Source organism: Wolffia australiana, chromosome 7 (genome assembly GCF_029677425.1).
Source record: "Wolffia australiana isolate 7733 chromosome 7, ASM2967742v1".
Taxonomy (NCBI): Eukaryota; Viridiplantae; Streptophyta; class Magnoliopsida; order Alismatales; family Araceae; genus Wolffia; species Wolffia australiana.
The window spans coordinates 16,922,727-16,942,577 of NC_135841.1; the positions used below are offsets into that span (position 1 = coordinate 16,922,727).

Here is a 19,851-nt window from a genome sequence, read left to right on the forward strand (position 1 = left end):
GAAATGAGAGTACAAATAAAAAATAAAGATAATGCAACTAAAATGATGCCCAACTTTTTTTGTTTCAAGGCTCATTTTGGCTTTATCACTACTCATTTTATATAAATAATATAGGTGTTGTTTATTTTTAAGCATGATGTAATTTTAAATATTGATATAATTTCCCCCAAATTTATCTAATATGAGAGACAATAAATATATATTCAAGCTCAATCTTTAAATTTTCAGGGATCTATATTAGAAACAAACAATACTAATTTCAGATATTTTAATATAATTTTATTCAATAATACATGCCTAGAATAATCACGGAAGTTTTAATATATTTTCATAGCTAAAAACATATTTATATCATGAAAATTGTGAAATTGCCTTTTTGGCTGCTTCCTTGATAGTTAGTTGTTGATTGAGGCAGAGTCATGTGTGAACCCATAGTTATCGGCCATGGGCTGAGTGGATCTATGAAGGTAATATGTCACCCTTTGAGAAAGCTAAACACAGCCAAAATATTGACCAAGAGGAAATGCCAGAAAAAGTGACATGATTCAAAGGGATCTAAAGACAAAGAAAATGGAATGCAAAAGCAATATGCAAACATGGATAAATATGGCATAAATTTACATTTCAGAAATTGGGATAATGTCCAATATTTGGACAGTGATTTTATTATGGAGAGAGAATGTGTTACAAGATTGGGTGATAAGAGATGTTGATCATTAGATGTGTGTGAGTCACATGGTCTAGAAATAGGACCAATTCAACTGTTTTTAACATTAAGAGTATGAATGATGAAATCAATAGTATAATATTTTCTTTTGGGGTAAAAATAATATATTAACGTAATCGGCCAAATAGTATACGGCAAACTTTCTTTTGAAAATTATTATTCAATTTAATTGTATATTTGTGTATTTTTCACTGGTTTAGAATGTACCTATAAATTAGTGGAAACAAAGAGTAAACGTAGATAAAGTCATCACTTATAATAATATGGGTTGTATTGGGGATAAATATTCATTTAATGGATGAAAAATTATAGGGTACATATTCTCTCCTACTGTATATTGTGTGTATTATTAAAAAATCTAAAGTATGAGATTTGTGCAAAGCTTAGTTATTCGTGGATGACTTTTCAGCTTTTAAAAATCTCAATAATCTCTTCTAGGTAATCTAACTAAAGTTTTTCAAATATGTATTAATAAAAATCTGAAACTTGGTTGGGAGAAATCTCATTTTCTGGTGCAGTCGCCATTATTTTGAGCCGTTGAAAGGGCAACCGCTTGGATGATTACCGCAAGTGAATAATACTTGTTTCTTGGTCCTTTGATCTCTCTATTTTCTCTTCCTTTTCTCTCTTCTTCCTTGTGAGAGGATGTGACGCCCTACAGAGGTGAACTGTGTTCAGAGAATTCTCTTCAGGCAAATTAGATCGATTATTTCCATCTTTCTCATGAAATATAAATGTTACAAGGGACATGGGTACCTCAGTCTCCAGATACCGTAGTTGAGCAGCTCCAAGGTCGTTGTGCTAAGGACGGCAAAAAGACAGGCGTGGCGAGATGATAACGAGAGGGAGAAATGGAACAGACAAGGCCAAACTGCATATTCATCAAAGATAGCATTCCAAGGAAACAGTAGAAATGGAAGAACAAAAATGAAATAAGTGACGTACTTTCCAGGACATTGTTGGAATACACGTTATTTGGAATTGTATCGCGATCGAGCGTACATCTGGTACGGTGGCGACGGCTGTGTGGGTTGGGTGGACGAAACCTTGTGTTATTTGAAATCATTGGCGGGGAAGGAGGGGCGACGGGGGCGGTCGGGGCGGCGAGGCCCGCGGGGGCAGCGGCGGCGGTCGGAGCGGCGAGGCCCGCGGGGGCGGCGGACGGTTGGGCGGCCGTATAGAGGGCGCTGGACGATTTGGAATTGGCGCTGGCGGTCTAGGCACAGGGCGGCGGGATCGTTGCGAGTTGGCGTAGAGAGAGAGTATATGTGGGTATTTTTGGTTTGTGCTATGGCAGGTGTGACCGAGACAGCGCAGCGGGAAGGTAGAGTCGTAGCCAGATGCCGCACACTCGGCGATAAAGCCGAACATGGAGAGTAAGAGTACCAAAACCAAAGCGTTTGTCCTCGCCATCATGACTTGATCTCAATGGAAACCCAACGTTAATTCTTATATAGCCTTGGGCGGCAAGGTTGCTCTCTCTTTCATTCTCAATCATCAGATTACTTCATTTGAGGAAGACGGTTTCTTATTGGTATTTGACGAAATACCGAGCAAATATGAGGGGCTGTTAGTACTCTTGATGTCGGATTCGGAATTACCCATTTAAGTGAGCTCTTGAATCTAAGAAGAGTCAGTCACTTTTAGATATATCTTCTGGCAACGCTTGAAAGAGAGGCTGATAGAGGTCTTTACTGTCTTATAAGCCATTTCATCGAATTTTCAGGTTCAATGTGCCGTAAATATTTTTAGTGAGGGCTCCATATAAAACTGAAGGCCAGACCCATATACCCTGGACAGGACTCTGATAGATGACACTCCAACCTCCAGCGGAAGAACTGATTGCATTGATCCTAACATCTTTCAAAACTTTTAATACTCACTCTGTTTCTAATTTTGGGATAATATAGTCAAGTGTATCCTCGAATTCGTAAAACCGGAATGGTACTCTGCCACATTCATCGGACCCTAGCTAGCCTCAACGCCCATTTCTCATCTCCTACCCTGATAAGCCGAGGCATTTTATCAAGTTTGTGCGGCTATGAGTTAGTAGAAAAAATATACAATCACTTCCCCCATGTGCTGATTCCGTCATCTCTGTTGCATATGGTGTAGTGTTAAAATTACAATTCTAGTATTTGTTAGTTTATTTGCTTTCACCGAGAGATTTCTTTCTTTTAGAGTCTATGGTAATAGAAATGACTGCTCAAATACATTAATGATTCTCACAAACCCTTATATATAACGGATACATGCCTGAATTGGGCATGTTACGTGGTGACCTTCCGCAATGTCGAATAGTGTTTACCACAGGGAACACTGATAACTTGAGATAGATTATTCGTAGCACTAGCCTTTGACCCGATTTTGTTCTCCTCGAAATACAACTCATTGGTGTAATGATAACTCGGATAGATATGCTTTAAGGGTGCATCATAAAGATGATACCTTGTCAGTATGGTCGTTTTTTGATCGTCACAGATGAGATAGTCCCTAGCGGACGGTCGTCGGAGGAGAGTTGTTAATTAACCACCGAGAGAGTCAGGAAACCAAGACCCTTACGTGGTGGAAGGTCCCACGGGGTAAGCTCTGGAGGTTTCCATAGAGAAGTTGTGGTCCCTCGCCCTGTTTATATTTCCTTGTCCCCATCTCCTTCTCGCGCACTCCTATCTTGAGAGCTCTGAATGGACGGGCTCTCGTTCAGAACAAATCACTATCAGTCCCACAAAACATGTGACTTTGCCTTTCTTTATGCGGTTTTTGTCCGGCCGGACATCAGATCAGATAACCTTCATTGAGATTTCCGCATCTTCCAAATGAGGTTTCCCTTTGGACAATTGTCGACCCAGTTATTTGACTATTTCCGTACTTGACATCACGTCCAACTCATCACATTTGGCCATCCAACGTCAACCTAATGAATTGCGCTTCTCTGCATAAACGTTGGCTCAAGGTTAAGAGGATTGTTCCCCGTTAATTGCATTGTGTTAACTATAAGCCCAGTGTTGTAAATAATTCTCATGATATTATAGTTAAATAAGGGTTGGATGTTCCCAGTCTCGATCCCAGCATTTAGTCAAAGACTTAAAACTCACATAAAGTTTGGTCCGGTCTCGAACCCATTATCTCTGCTAATGGTCTGATCCCAGTCCGTTCAGGATGACTAGTTGATATCAAATTCAAAGTACAAAAGTAATTAAAAATAAATAAAAATCTGAACTTCCAGTACTAGAAATAATATACTACAAAATCATCTATAAAGTCCATCTTGGAAAATAAAATTATCATTAGTTGCTGCTGCTAGCTCCCATAGGCTCCATTTGGTTGCCGCACTGCATCTAAAGTAGAGCTGCTTAGGTATCGCCTCAGTGCTTCACCCTAAAATAAATATGGGAATACATTATGGTTAAATGCACCAAATGGGAAGAGATATTCCAAAATAATTAAATAATAATACTACCGAAAATTTTCACAAACGTTTAGCGTTTGTTGGCATCCTATTCAGATTCCTTCACTTTCAAATCATCCTCTTTATATTGATGCGGTTTATAAGTCTATAGTTTCCAATGCGCTTGTACAGCTGTAGATTCTGCATATAGTGGTTCTTTTGTAAATAGATGATCCCTCTTCTTCAAAAATAACTCACAAAGAAGGCCAATTTTGGGCTTCGCATTGACCCAGCCCGAAGCCCATGTCGAAATGGCATTTTCTTAAAACCAACCATCGAATCTTAACCATTGATATTCTCTAAGAAGATCAAACGATCAGATTTAGTTTCCATACTGTAATACCTTTCTCTATAACTTTAACACGTGACAAATCAGCAGCAGCAAAGGCAGACCAATGATGCATGGCCAACTGGAGATCAGAGCTGAAGTGGACTACATCTATGATTTAATCATAGATGTAACTTAAAAGGGTCTACATCTATGATTTAATCATTTTCATTGACCCCCCCAGGACACAAATCAAACATTTAAGGGGCAAGATCATCCTCTTCTATCCCTCACTCGCATCTTCGTCGCCGGTGACCAAATTCAGGCGATGACAAGGTGAATCTCCACCCAATTGCCACTGTAAAGCAGCAGTGAGTGGTCCCATATTGATGAGGAAGGTTATGGGAGATGTTCTGACATACAAAACCTGATGTTGCCTACCGGAGTAGTATCTTTTTCGCCGTTGTTGAAATTGAGTCTGAGAACATCAAATAGAAAGTAAATTTCCTTAATAATTTTTTTTTCCTTTTGGAAACCCTTGGTGCAAAGTGGTTACATCTCTTTGACCTGAAGAGAGACAAAAGGAAGCTGGAAATATTAAAAATGATAGAAGACTCACCTAGAGGAAGACACAGTCAAAGGGAGGTCTGAAGCCATCGGCAACCTGAATACAAGATGGAATTCGGGTAAGTAAACATCTACCCTAAAGTAATCTTTGAAAACTTTTCCTATTCCCATCTCATCAAAAAGTTGTCCACATTGTCTTCGAGACAGATTTTACTTATTTCTTTTGGAATATTTCTAATCCAATTCAAATCTCTAAAACATACCTAATATCCATAAACAGTTACACATTTTATTCTATTAATTTCCTGACTATAAGTAAGCCAAAATCATCTGCGCTTTGCACGAAAAACATCGTATAATTTATCTGATTCACTTCGGCATCTACTCAAACACCTTAAACCAACATTATTTTCAAACAATTATTCATTAGTTTCTATTGTAATTTGAATCCTAAAAGGTCAATAAAAATTATCTTAACCTAGATATATTTCTCATCATAAAACGTTTCAACATTACAACTTCATGTAAGTAGATTATTCATTAGTAATAATTATTTATAATAATATATGAAGTCTTTCTTTCCTCCAAATATGTCTACAAACACCTTGTGAAGTTCTCAATTTTGTTCAAAGCCGGAAATAAAGCGTAAAAGAAAGCGTACCGGCTGTTTTAGTCACGAAAGGGTCGCCCCTTTTGCTCCCGCTAATAAACGCTCGTAAACTCGCGCCTCAGAACCTATTGCTTGTGGAATAGCCATCAGGGATCAAATCACCCGTAGTTCCTCAGTAGCTCAATGGTAGAGCGGTTCCTAAGCGCCTAAGGCACGGAAGCGGTGAATATATGAGGATGAAGACGAGTGTTCAGATTAAGATGAAGACACGACGAGCGGGGATTTTAATCAGAAGTCAAGTGTTAGAAGGTTCTGAGGCGAACCTAAGTAGAAAACCTTCAACAGATTTATAGTATGTCGCTTTTGCCCATGCAAAATGGCATCACTAATGGTTCTGAAGTTGCATTTGGCGCGACGGCGCGACGTATGGGGAGGAAAAACACCTAAACTGAAGTGCTACCGCAAGACCGAAGGTTCCCGTAGTTCTGGAGTTTCGGGAAGTTTGGAAAAAAGGATTAGCATCATCTTCGGAACCAGGTTCAGAATGAATTTTGTTTAGGAGCGGTATCTGCCCAAATCTGTGGTTGTACAGAAGGCACAGGCTCCGTGACTTCCTTACCTCAGAGAAAGAAAGCCGTCAACCATGACAAACAATATTACTTTAAGGTTATTATCATTAATTATTCATTCCCTTAATCACCTCTCTACAATCCAATAAACTATCTTAAGAGATACCTTCACATGTTTTCTATTTTTTTCTATTAGTAGTACCATTATAGAATCGAGGTTTCAAATAAGAGAAAAGGATCACATGTACTTCAACAGAGCTCCGGTGCCGATAGATTAAAAGCTAAACTAGAGGAGATCCTTCTCAAGAGGCTCAATCCGCTTTTAATCTAGAAATGCATACTGTATAGATACTAATTTAGAGTCCTACTGATATGCATTTTCTGAAAAGACGAATCATTTTTTCCTGATTGAGGTACAAACATCACATCACCTAGTAATCTAAATACTAGTAGTTTCAATATTTTTATGCATAATTCTAAATTTTCAATCTAAAATCTAATTAAAATCTAAAGAAACTCTTTTCCTACCTATCTCAGTAAAAACCTTTATTAGAATACTATTCATACTAATTTTAATTATACTGCTTTTTGGTACCTCTAACATTTACAGTAAATATTATTGTTGATATATTATCGTTCAAATATCTTACTTCTACAATTCCTACTTCTTTCTAACTATTACTGCTTTGTAATTATATTCCACATTTTACAAATTTTTACTTATATTACCTTATCCTTTCTTTTATTCTTCTATGTAGCTAATCTTCTTATTATCCTTACTTTTACTTCATTCTTCCTTACTCAAACTTCAGCATTAGATATACCTCTGCAGATTAGTCCCTGTGGATTAGAAGTCACTGCAAACGTATACATTTCAGTGATTTAGATAATTTAAATTTTATCTAACTTAGGCAATTTAATCTCCAACAAGAACAAAACTAATACCCTTATTTCCCTTTTCACCAAGCCAAAAGGAGATATTTGGGCAATTATTGGTGGTAGCCTAGTAAATATCAATCAAGTATATATCAAGTGATATATCATGTAAATTTAGTTGTGTTGATTGAATATGGTATCGCTTCGTCTAGATGGAAAAATAGACATTTTACTGAAATAAAAACCCAGGTTGATTTAAACTTAATGGATAAATAGACATTTTACTGAAATAAAAACCCAGGTTAATTTAAACTTATTAATTTCTTGGTAGTACATGCTAAATATTTTAAAGCGATTGGAAAAACCCAAGATGGTCTCAAAGCAAGAGTTACGAGGAGGATGTGTCTCCTTACTTCACAATATATCTAGTGAACAAGAATGAAAACATGACTCTCTGGATTTAAATTGGAGTATTTTTTTTATTCGAGCTTAAACTGCTTGATAGAGAGGGATTAGAATTTTAAGACCGATAATAGAGAGCATATGGTTTCCAAAAATCTTGCATAGGATAAAATCCTGGGCATGATGTAATATCATGAGCCATTGTCTTCAGTATATTTAACATACAATTCCCTAGATGTGTCGATATGTATTAAATAACGATGCCACAACTATTAGTATATTCCATACCCAGATTGCAATTCATTTTATAGTTGTGATTTCAAAATGTCAAGTGAAAAAATATTTCATCGATTTCATAGATTTTATATACTAGGTGTATTTCAAGTGGCAACCAATGCATATGAATGAGTTCAGATGTTTCTAAATCACTATAGAATGTGGTTCCAATAGGTCCATATGTCAAATAGTTATATTTTTATCATGCTTGAATAGCATAGTTATATTTAGTCTTCACTATTCCCATTTTAGTATCTCTACACTATCCTTTGTTGAATCATTAGTTTTTGAATAACAGTATTGAGATTGCAAGTAGGCAGTCCATATCATACTTTTCTTTATTTGATTTTTAGTGGAGAACTGGTGTGAAGCCTTATACTGGCATCAAATTATTACTAAGGCATATACTATGGCTACAATGTGCATGCCATTGAGACCAAAAACCCATAAAAGTTTTGAATAAAAATGCACGAATCATGTAAAAGGAAAATTTTTAATTGAAATTGATTGAAAATTTTAGTTTAATTTTAGGATTCTTAATTTCGTTTGTTCATGTATGATACATATTTATTATAACCTATTGTTAAGATAATTGAACCTTAAAATAAAAATAAATGATTAAATACCTGAAAATTGGTTCTGTGTACATATGCTCATATATTATAATTTTATATTTAATAATATTATTATGTTTTTGGTATGCTTCCTGCTTGCAATATATATATGTATATTCATTTAATGTGTTTTTACTTCAAAGAAAAATTAGATTATAGTGGCCAATTTAGCTTAAACAATTACACATGTTTTAGCACTACAAAACTTTCATTCAGTTATGAACTTTTGAATAAATATAGAATATAAATACTTTTAAATTAACTGTTTTTTTTATGAAAATTTTAGTTAGCCTTAGACGATTTGCGGCTTTTACTTCTCTCTTGTAAGTCCATCATGTACCATTACTAAAACAATATTTTGGATCTTTGAGGATTGAATTTAATATAAAAAATAGCTTAACTATGTGACAAGCACAACAAATGATTTGTTTATATGCCAATTAATCGTATCTTTAGAGCTAGACTTATGCAATAAATATGTAAATTTTCCTATAGCAAAATATAGGAAGAATAGAATGAGAAAGGGTCAATCCACAGGAAGGCAGCTGTCTAAAAAAATTTGAATTAATATCTTAACTAAAGTTGACGAAAACATAGTACTTAAGTGTGATTTCTCTTTATGCTTTTCTTTTGTTGTGTATTAAGAGGGATGTATTTATATTTTTATTGAATTTTGTTTTTGGTCAAAGAAAATCAGGAGTGAAACTTATGAAACATTTTAAGTATAACTGAAATCAACCTGCTACAACAATAAGATTGTATGAATTTTTTTAATGATATTTATTTGTGAACTTTTAAGGGAAATAATAGAAATTCAAATTGATTACCAATATGGATGATTTTTTGTGTAAATGTTCAGCGGTAAATAGAGTGGTTGTGGGATTGAATTTCAACACAATCAAACTCCATGTCTGGAGAGAGAATATAGATAGAATAACCTAGATCTATAAAGTAGATAGAATTGAGGGATTTGACTTTTAGATGGAATTTGAATTGGGTATACGAATGACATACAGTAGATAAGATGAGAAATAGAATAGGATGATGTTTTTTATCTTAATCGTGAACTGGAATCAAATCGCAATGCGCTTCGTCATTTCAAAACCTTCATGGCCATGTATTTTTGCTCATGCCATGGCGTTTTGGAAACATCCAAAAACAAATTCAAAGATGAAGAAGAAACTTACAATATCAATCCAAGAATCAATAACACTTCACTCTAGAAGCAGCTGATGTGTCCTTCCTAGCCAACTATATTGGGGATAGTTTCCTCGATGTTCGTCCCCCCTTTCCTAATGTTTTTTTTATTACGATCCAACCACATGGGTGGAATAAGCTGAAAAGAAAAACATGCCCTTAAATTTTGGGCTCCATCTGACGGTTAGATCTCTATATCAGAACTTTGAAATGGCTCAATCTTAACTTTTGGATATATTTTCGATCTCCTACGCATGGGAGCCACCCAGATCAAAAAGAGGCATTTTGCTTTGTCTGCACATTTTTATTGTTTTCTCCACCATTCAATCACATGCTGCTACATGTCTTAAGTGTTAAAAGCAATGCAATCAATTAAAAGAACACACCTACTAGATGGCTGAGAGTGTAATTCATGCAAAAAGGTACTTTTAAATTTTCTATTACAAATACACATCATTCTTTCGTGTGCATTTATTGATGGATATTATGTGGTCGTCAAACCAATCACACTACCATGTTTATTTAAGTTTATTGAGTAAAATATTTGTGTTCATTATTATTACATGTGATGTTTATCATGAAGTCCATGAATACATGCAATGAATTAGTGAATTATGATGAGATCATAATCCAGTGATCATTAGTATTCAAACATGTATTCTAAATATTCACGTTCAATGGATAGTTGAGACCGACATCGAATTATTCAGATAGAATAGCACTAGCTGATCCTCCTTATACAATAAGTATAGCTGATCTTGTACCTATTAGTGTGGCGACACTAAGGACAGACAGTGGGTGCTCTTTGGAGAAAGAATTCACTAAATTGATCCGTACCAATTCGTGAATGGTATTGTACTTAGACGTCAATCAGGTTGATGAAAGTCACGATTGTATAAGTGATCCATTGACTTGAGACATCAACGACATCTCATGAGTGAAAAACTACATTTTTACAATGACTTACGAGCCTCTAACCATGGGATTCAAATAAGTTATAGATTGGATGTAGTAAGAAGCTTACGAAGATGATTGAGCTGTCAAGACGAGATCATCCGCCCTCGATATAAGAGGATATTGACTCAAGGAAGACGATGCAAAAGAATTCCCTGGCCAAGGTAGTGAAGATATTGGAAAAAGTGTTCTCCAATGATTCTCGTTACCAAATAAGTATTTGACAATACCCTAAGTTGTTCGAGAGTCTCGCATGGATGATGGTTTATACATATACGATAACCGAAGATAGTAAAGGTGCCATGAGAGAGTTCAAGGCTACTCGGTATTTCCTAGCGCACGAAGTGTAGCTTGGCACCCCATGGGCTAAACACTTAACCTATCGATTGAGTTAAATCAGCCCTTATTTAATTAATCTATTGTTGATACAATTAATTAACATTGTTGGCCAATAAATGTTATTGAGCCGCTAAAGTTATTAACAAGAATAATACATGGGCCTAGACGGTCATATGCACAAGCTCATAAGGGCATTGGTGGATATATTTTACTTTGTAGGGTTTTTGAGAAAAACCTTAAGTGAAATAAACAGATGGAAAGGGGTCTCATTTTAGGCCCCGATCTTCACGCCTGATTTCAGAGGTCCTCCCTTTTTTAATTATCTACATCAACAAAGGGGAGAGTCTCCAAGAAGAGTTGAAGAGGAAGAGGTAGAGATACAAGCCCCAAGTGATCGCGCGAATACTTCTAGAGGCCAGATGTCTGAATGGCACCGGAACGATCTTGGAGCAGTAAAGTTAAGGGTTGAACAAGTTCCTCAAAAGGTACCTTCAATGTTTAGTTTGAAAAATTGATTGTGAATTGATCAACACGCTTCCGCATCCATGAAACTTGTTTTCCATGGCCAAACGAAGGCACAGAATCCAACATTTATTGCATGAAAAAGTGAATCATTTTTTTTCATTGGGCCACATTTGCGTGATGATAGCATTGAATAATAAAAAATAAAAGTCAATCCATTGCGAAAAAGGTAAATGTTAATTGGATAATTATGGCATTAAGAATCGCAATGCCATAGTCATTAAGTCACAAATGATTGGCAATGCCAATCGTTGGATGGAGGAATGGCAAATAATGTATAACATAAGGCAGCGAGGTTTAACTCCCAACAATACTTCGTAAATGCATACAAAAATTATAAAATAAACTATCCTAATTCTTTAAAATATTTTCTTGACCAGATATTAGTCAAACTAATTTAAAAGTATATAGAAAAATCAAAAAAAAATAGTAAATGCCTTTATATACTCTAAACAAATATTTTCAGAGCTGCCAAAATTAATTCCTAAATAAAACTAATGATGGCGCACGCCATCAAGGATCGTCGTCAACGTCGTCTGCGACGCCCAACACTGTCGTCGAAGATTGGGTGAAATCGCTCAAAGTATCGTGTTTTGTTTTCTTCGTTCTTTCTCATGTTCGGTGCTTTTCTTGTCCCGACGTTGCATTTTCGTCGCGTCCGCGATGCGTTTCTACGCCTGTAGTCGTCGTAGTCATCTCTACGCCTATAGTCGTCGCATCCGCAATGCGCCCCCTTAATGGACCCTTCTCCCCCCATGTTGACCCAGCTAAGGGGGACCAATATACCTCTTCGCCTTTAAAACTGAAGAGGGGCGCCCTAGCTCGTTAGATCAGGAAGGCGAGAAGAATCAATGGGTGAGTTTCTATCTTGGTCTCCCTTCTGGCTCAAGAGAAGATCACAGAGCAAGGAGGAAGAGGGAGCGGGAGGGAAGAAGGAAGAATTGGGAAGGGGAATCAAACCCCTTGCCCCTAAAATTTCTACTTGATCGAGAGCTTCTTGTTTGCCCTCCTCTTGGGTGACCGAATCTCATGGTCAAGATGCCCTTTTCGCCCAGGCACTCCATCGTAGAGCAGGAGGTCCCCGGCGACCACCTCCATCAGCCACGGCCTCTTGGCGTAGCACGAACCACCGGCGAACAAAAATGGACACTGCCTGGCGGCAAACGGTGTAGAAACGACCAGTCTCGCCCTGCACAAGCCTCTTCTGGTGTGCTAATTCTTCTAGCGACCACCGCTTACAGGAATCATCAAATTCCTGATCGGGATGGTCAATCCCACCCTGTGGGTCCATAATCTGTTGATCGGTTGATGAGTGCACTTTCCAGAAAAAATGGGAATCGATGTAATCAGAATTTTGCCTTGCAATTGGAAACTGCAGATTCCTGATTTGGGCGGTCAAATACACTGCATGGGTCTCAAATCTGGAGTTCTGTTGATGGCCAGACTTCTCCCAATGGACTTGGTTGTTCGATCGGTTTGCTGCCAACAGATTGGCTCCTCCTAGCGGACTTCTACCATTCGATTGAAATTCTACCAGTGCTGACCGTTCAGGTTGTGATCAGTGATGACCCATTATTTCAGTGGGAATTCCTAGGACCTGAATGACGACCCGCGTCCATAGAATAAAGCTCTTATTTGCAATTCTGGCTGTGGACACCCAATGCAGCACTGTAACACTGATCGGTGGTGACTCCAAGCCGATAGCTTGGGTACCTTCTCTGAACAATCAGTGCTCCTCTCGTCACTCAAAATGACCTAGGAAAGATTGCCTTTTACCTTGTGACTCCCCGATTGTCCACCACCTATTTCAGCCACTGCCCGGAGGTCAACCTGCATATTGTCAACGCGCCGATCTGTAGCTCGCCTCGCCTGGCTGAATTCCCCCGCACCAGCTCCCCATAAGGGTGCGCCCCAAATTCAGCACTATACTTGAGCCGGATCATCTCGGCCCCGACCGCGATCCCTCTTCCTCCGTCCTTTACGAAATGCTCTGGCAACATCATCGCTCGTCAAGCCGCCATGATCTCTTTGACAAATCTCCGCCTCACTCGCTTCGCACCGTCGCCGAGATCGACGAAGCCCTGCGCAACGCGCCACACGTCGACGACGTACGCCGTCCTCTTTTGCAGCTTGTTTAATTACCGTTTGCAGTTCTCGTTCATCTCGACTCCATTGCGCTTGGGCTAGGTACGTGAGAGAAGAAGAATTGAGAGAACTACGATACTGTTAGTGTCTTACCTGTATGGACGAGTCTGTCCATTACGTGCGAGCCATAGGGATTGATTCCATTCAGCCATAGACGCCTTCGTCGCTCCGACAAGGTTTGAGAGGCCTCCGTTGCCATCACCCGGTGACCCCGTCCAAGCTTGGAGATCAGCTCCTCCCTCAAGTCGGAGCTTGTGCGTACGGCATGTAGGACATTCTTACTTGCATTGTAGTCACATCAACCCGTTAGGGTTACCTATCGGACGAGGACACCGTCGATGTTTGATACTATCATCATTTATCAGTACCGAGACATCATACTAGGTGCCGACCGGACGATGTCCCCGACGACGTTCGACATCAACTACATTCAAAATATTGTGCAAAAGTAACTCACATGTTGGAAAAAATTATAAAATCACATTAAAAGCTTTTTTGGCACTTGAAGCCATGATAACACGCAACTATGAATATTACGGCATAAATATTTATTTAATATGCATTTGTTTTCAAAGTTATTAATGTTGGACGTCGTCGATGTCATCGTTCGACGGGTAATTCACTAAAGTGAATGAAAGTACATGAATGCAGATAATCTATGTGAAGTGTACGTGCAGATCCAATTTGTGGGGATTCGCGGAGCTCTGAATTCTAGGTAGGGCAACCGACGATCGTGACGGTAACCTTCATCGGAGCGAGGATGGCGACTATGGGGGCGATCCGAATATTTGGGTTCGCGCTCGCACGTAATGGATGGGCTTGACCCGTACCTAGGAAGACACTCACTCGTGTTTTTCTCGATAGATAATCTCTCACCTATTCTAGCCTGAACATGGTGGAGTACTATCAAAAATATACTGAAAGACGTAATTTAACGGGGGAGCGAGTGGAACGACGTACCTTTTCGATGTTCGCGTTCGTCATCGGTGTCTCCGGTGCACAGGCTGATACGGGCAGGTAGGAGGAGGCATGTCTTTGACGCGCACAACTTGGCTCGATGAATGGTGGTGGCGTGCACAGGAGCAGTAGTTAGAGATCGGGGGCAAGGGAGAGTTCGAAGAGACGTTCGGGGTTGATGTGGCTCAAGTGATCAACTGGATCCGACAGTACTATGGGGGGGAGGAGCACTCAACCGGGCAGGTAGAGTGCAGGTGCGGGTGACCCGAACGACGGCCTTTGGGGGCGTGTTTCCACGGCGTTCAAAGATGAAAGGTGCCCCAATGCAGGGGCGACAGCTGTAGTGGTGCCAATTGCAGCGGCAGTAGAGGAGGAGGCGTTCGCTTCACGGTACAAGCTCGGGAAATGGCATCGATGCTAGAAGCAGGGGCAAAATTGGACCGCGTCACTAGTGCAAGTGAAGGCTGCGTCCAGACGGAGTTCAAGCGACGAAAAATTGTTCCTGCCCAATGCGACAAACGCGAACGGTGTTGCATCACCAGAGGGGCGGCTCAGATCGGTGTTCGTGTCACTAGGGGGCGTTTCAGATCCGCGTACAGCTGCTCTGGTCACGGAAGGCGTCCACGTGCAGAAACCGTGTGCAGCATCCCGGGTTGACCATCGTGCAGCAACAACGTCATGTTGATCCATCAAGTTGGGCAGGGAATTCCGTTAATGTGCTGTCAACCAAACTTCTATGTCCGATGCGGCGAACATGATTGGTGATCATGTCACTAGGAAGACGACTTAATCTCACAGGGGTGGCTACGTTTGCAAGTAGCTTTGACGTTTTGAGACCGTGCGCAGCCAGGCAACGGTGAGACGTAGTAGCAAAAACCTGAGTGAGCAGCTGGGCTACCCAAGGAGCACACGCCCATCGATAGTGTCCTATAGGGATTGTCGCGCGAAGAGTCGGCGCCACGGGTGCGGTAGAGCACCCACGTGTGGGTCTCAGTTGTTAAGTGCATCTATCACTAGAGGTGCGGATCAACGCCATCCGACGGCGATGCCACGACAGAGCCATTTGGGAAGATGTTTGCAGTCGAGTGTGCCTGGGCAGAGACCGGCTACGCAGATAGGTCTCCCTCTCTTTCTCCCTCTTCTCCCTTCTCTTCCAATTCTTCTTCTTCCTTCCTCATTTCTCATATTCTCTCGTGAGACCTGGAAAATGTAACTGCCAAAAACTAAACCAGATCTAGCAAAGAAGGTGGTGTCCATCATGACCTTCTATAGGGACATGATGGGCCCCTCACAAGGAGTCCATTAGGGAGGCCCATTAGATGACCCCCCTGTTTTACAACATAGCTAAAACTAGAGATATTAAACAATGCGAAAACAAACAATGGGGACAGATACGGACACGAAAAAACATAACTATATGGACACATTACGACGAGTACGATGTACTCGCCGTGATGAGCAGGAAACCTGAAATCAGACGAACAAAATATGGAGAATTAAGACACAAGCACATGCGCAGAAGTGCATAACCTGGGATATATAAACCCAGGCGTCTTCACGGATGCTCTGGCATGCTGGTCGGGCTGGACACAGACCAACAGTGATGTTGTTGACGGCGCAGATGCTTGCGATGACGTTCCGTCGATGTTGTTTGGGCTGGACGCGGACCCCGATGTCAGTTGAAACCATGATAACATGCAAATATGGATATTAGGACGTAAATATTTATGTAATATGCATCAGGTTTCAAAGTTATTATCCACATTATCACTATTCCAATGCAAATGTAGTTATTTTGAGTAAAAGAGTATTCACATACAAGCATTAACTATCTGAAATCAATCAGTATAGAACGAGCTTCATATCTAGGTCCATGCATTTTATCTCATTTTAAGTATTTTTTATTGCTGATTTAATATTCTATCAGTGAAATTGCATATCACTGTCAACCCCAATTACCATATCAGCACTGTATAATAATAAAAATAATGTAGGCAATGACTCTTGCAATGTAATAGTTCTTGGTAATATTCACTATCTAACACTCACCAGGCCTGATTAGCATTTGTAGTTAAAGAAGCATGTTATAAAATGAATTTAATCGACTTTGAGGAGTGGGGCCACATGAACACTTACTTAAGGGCATCATACTTCACGTTTTGCCTATTCATAACAAATATAAGACTTTTAGCTTGTGTTCCTATGTGAGTGTACTGTAAGTCAATAGATCTACATTTTGATTTAAGAATAAAGCTTCTGAAAGACACAGATCAAGATACCCATTAATTTATTAAAACGTCTTATATAAATACAAAATGATTTTTAACCTATTTAGGATTGTCCATTTTCGACAGAAAACTAATTTAGGTTCAAATTATGTTCCTCATAAAAAGGTTTGTTTGAAATAATAAGCATTGATTAATCAGAGATTTAATTAGGGATCCAAAAAGCTTCACGTATCAGGTTTGAATCATGAATAAGTGTTTCAGATATCAGATTGACTGGAAATTTTCCAATACAAGATTCTAAAGACAAAGTAAATCTTCAAATGCAATAATAGGAATAGTTTCATGGAATAATGGTTGAGCCGTTTCAAAGGGATCAAGTATAATATAAAAGCAAAAAAAAACTTGAAGATAAATTCTGATATTTGAATTTCTGATGTTCGGAACGGCTTGATTTGTTTGGCCACCAGATGGGAGAAGAATGTTTTCATCAAGAACTGAACCTCTAAGTAATCATGATTGCTTCCTAATGCTTTTTGTTTCTGAATAAATCCAGTCAAACAAGAAGTCAACCAAGAAGAACAACAAATCAACCAAGAAAGCTTTCTGAGACAGATAGAACTTGTTCCTTTCATTCGGGACGTCTTAGAACATATATCCCACAAGTTCCCCTCACAGAATTGTAACATTCTCTTTCTTTTAAGTTCCTAATGGGCTTATTATTATTCCATTTATGTTAAACTTAATGGGCAGATGGTACTAATTACATGGATAAACTTATTTATAAATAAACATGATTGCCTCTAATATTATAGCCATATTTTAAAAACTAGCCTCAGTTTATGAAACATTCAAAATTTATGTTCTAAAAATGTGCACATATCAATTAGATACCTATAATGTATCAGGAATTTGGAAATATTGTATTCATCATGTAAACAAATAGATTTTACAATTTAGTTTAGTCTTTATTTTATTATATTTTATTTTTGGCTTGTTTTTTTCTTTGTTTGTTTGTTTCTGAGCCAATTCATCTTTTTAAAGATATAGTTCAAACGAAATATAAGCATGAATAAAGTAAAATCTTAGTATCAAATTAAACTGCCACAGCTTTAATTGTTAGTTGTACTTTTAGGATAAGACTGAACTCACCTCATGTCAGTTAGATTCTTATTTTGGGATAAAAATACTGCAGTGCTTGTCAACGAAATATTTAAGTTATGTGAAACACAAAAGTTATTTCAATGAAGAAACGAAAAATTATTCTTCTATTTTCACGATGAAAATTCGCACAAATTCTTTGGTTAAAAAATTTTTATCAAAGAGGATATATTATTACTATTTCCATCCACAGAGAGTCTCTCAGTCATCGTCGGAAAGGGAATATATCATCTGCACCAACGCAATGTCATCCTAGGAGGCCTAAAGCCAACTAAAAGATTATTTGAAAACATTTCCATCGTTTCTTAAACATTTGTTAACATTGCAGAAACATTGACCGAGACATAGTAACCGAAATAGAAACTAAAATGGATGCCTAGAGAGGGTACTCAGTCATCATTTGCCCTGTTTTGTACAATAAAGGTGCTTCGTGATAAGGAGTTCTACTCGCCATCACCATGTCACAACGGGGTTCAGATGCCACAACAGCAAAACGGGACCCAGAGAATCAGAGTCACCACTACGTGGACCAATAGGAACCTTAATAAAGAAGTAGCTAGTAAGAAATAAACATGTACCCCATATATTCGTCAGTGATTTAGATATAGGACTCAATATAAGTCACTCAAATATCGCCAAGATCCAACCTGTCATCTTACATTGCGAACGATAGAATTTAATCTGAGTCCCGCTTCTGTGCCGAGAATAAACTGGGGAGTCCGTAAGATCTTTTTTAGAAGCGCAGGGAATCAAACGTTGATGTCACGGAAGCGTTAAAAATAGCAAAATGCATGGACTTTTTTCATTATTTTGAAAAACCGCTTCTTTTCCGCTATGTTGAGTCATTAATGTTGAGAATCTTGATTCTTGACGGTAGCAAGAATAAGAAGAAGAATAAGTAAAGAATAGAGAAGAAGAAGAAAGAGAGGACACAGGCAATGGCCTTAAGATCGTTGTATTTCCCCGTACGTTGAGTTACAATTTGTTGTATTCTTATAATAGTTGTATTGTCTAGAATTAGAAGTTACCGTTTATGTAGATATATCCGTTGTAACAGTTTACAACGGATATATTCTTTTAAAAGAACAGATTTAATCTAGTCCGTTATAATAGAATGAGTGCACCGATCGTGACCGTTGATTCGGTATCGGTGTACTTTCAAACAATGTTTTGTTTAGATTAAATCTGTGCCGTTATAATGAGATGGGTGCACCGATCGTAGGCGTCGATCGGTGCCGTGGACCCATTATGTATAACGGTTATGATCTTGACCGTCATAATCCTTTCAAATCTAATCCTGGCCGTCCATTGTGTGTCCTAACTATGTTGAATCCTAACTATGTTTGAACTTATATTTGACCCTATCTTCTAAACCTCTAACGAGTATATAGAGTATAGATTCATTTTAGTAACTAATCTTACTTAGGTCCTAACTTGAGTCATCGTCGAGAGCCGAGTTTGGAACTCCTTCCTCGACACCCCCCCTCAAGCACAATGGCGTCGAGAGGACGTTGAGCTTGTCCTTCAGGTGATTGAATCGCGTCGCCGGGAGAGACTTGGTGAGGATATCGGCAAGCTGCCCATTGCTGTTGACGAACCGGACTATGATGGATCTTGCCGCCACTTGCTCCCGTACGAAGTGAAAATCGATTTCGATATGCTTTGTTCTGGCATGAAACACCGGGTTTGTTGCAAGATAGGTTGCTCCAATGTTATCACACCAGAGAGTTGGAGGTGTTGTTGGGATTAAGTGGAGTTCACGAAGCAGAGATTGGAGCCATAGAACTTCAGCAGTGGCGTTGGCAATGGCTTTGTACTCTGCCTCTATGCTCGACCTGGCAACCGTTGGCTGCTTCTTTGAGCTCCAGGAAATCAGATTAGTTCCAAGATAAATGAGGAATCCACTTGTAGACCTGCGATCTTGTTGATCACCTGCCCAATCTGCATCACTGAAAATACTTATGGAAAAATAAGAATTTTTTATTAATAAAGAG

General features: G+C 38.8%; 1 long non-coding RNA gene across 1 annotated transcript; it reads right to left on the reverse strand.

Annotated features, from left to right (window-relative positions):
• Positions 1 to 1,171: 1,171 nt before the first annotated feature.
• LOC144705584 (uncharacterized) lies at positions 1,172 to 2,324 on the reverse strand. The gene is made up of 2 exons (XR_013582060.1): positions 1,484 to 2,324; positions 1,172 to 1,382 (listed from the first exon to the last, which is right to left on the reverse strand). It is a non-coding gene; the product is annotated as an uncharacterized LOC144705584 (long non-coding RNA).
• Positions 2,325 to 19,851: the final 17,527 nt, after the last annotated feature.